The sequence below is a fragment of the Seriola lalandi genome, unplaced genomic scaffold (assembly GCF_002814215.2).
Source record: "Seriola lalandi dorsalis isolate HSWRI2012SDOR001 ecotype SW California unplaced genomic scaffold, Sedor1 jcf7180002054393, whole genome shotgun sequence".
NCBI classification, from domain to species: domain Eukaryota; kingdom Metazoa; phylum Chordata; class Actinopteri; order Carangiformes; family Carangidae; genus Seriola; species Seriola lalandi.
The window spans coordinates 25411-26267 of record NW_019524946.1 but is presented as its reverse complement, the minus strand read 5'-3'; the positions used below and the strand labels follow the sequence as shown (position 1 = coordinate 26267).

At 49.0% G+C, this 857-nt stretch overlaps 1 protein-coding gene across 1 annotated transcript in view; it reads left to right on the top strand.

Annotated features, from left to right (window-relative positions):
- Positions 1-857, top strand: part of khk (ketohexokinase) — a 9534-nt gene that overhangs the window by 4452 nt on the left and 4225 nt on the right. The gene's annotated exons all lie outside the window — the stretch shown is intronic.

The following is an 857-nucleotide window of genomic DNA, read 5'->3' as shown; positions in this document are numbered from 1 at the left end:
AGAGACAATGTCTGCCCAGTCAGAGGACGATCTCTCCTGTCCAGTCTGCCAGGATATTTTCAAAAATCCTGTTGTCCTGTCGTGCAGCCACAGCTTCTGTAAAGACTGTCTGCAGAGCTGGTGGAGAGAGAAGCCAATACAGGAGTGTCCCATTTGTAAGAGGAGATCATCTAAGAGTGACCCACCTCGTAACTTGGCTTTAAAGAACCTGTGTGAGGCCTTTTCATTGCAGAGAGATCAGAGAGCTTCAGCTTCAGCAGGGTCTGAGCCTCTCTGCAGTCTGCACTCTGAGAAACTCAAACTCTTCTGTCTGGACCATCAGCAGCCAGTTTGTGTCGTCTGTCTGCATTCAAAAGCACACAGTAATCACAGATTCAGTCCCATTGATGAAGCTGCACAGGAACGCAAAAAGGAGCTCCAGAAATCCCTGAGCCCTTTACAAGAGAAACTGAAGCTTTGTGAACAAGTTAAAGGAAACTATGATCAAACAGCAGAACACATTAAGGTCCAGGCCCAACACACAGAGAGGCAGATTAAGGAGCAGATTAAGAAGCTTCACCAGTTTCTAGAGGAGGAAGAGGAGGCCAGGATCACTGCTCTGAAGGAGGAAGAGGAGCAGAAGAGTCAGATGATGAAGGAGAAGATTGAGGCTCTGAGCAGAGAGATAGCAGCTCTGTCACACACAGTCAGAGCCACAGAGGACGAGCTGAGAGCTGAAGACGTCTCATTCCTGAAGAACTACAAGGTTACAGTGGAAAGAGTCCAGCAGCGCCCCCTGCTGGATGATCCACAGCTGGTCTCAGGAGCTCTGATAGACCAGGCCAAACATCTGGGCAACCTGACCTTCAACATCTGGA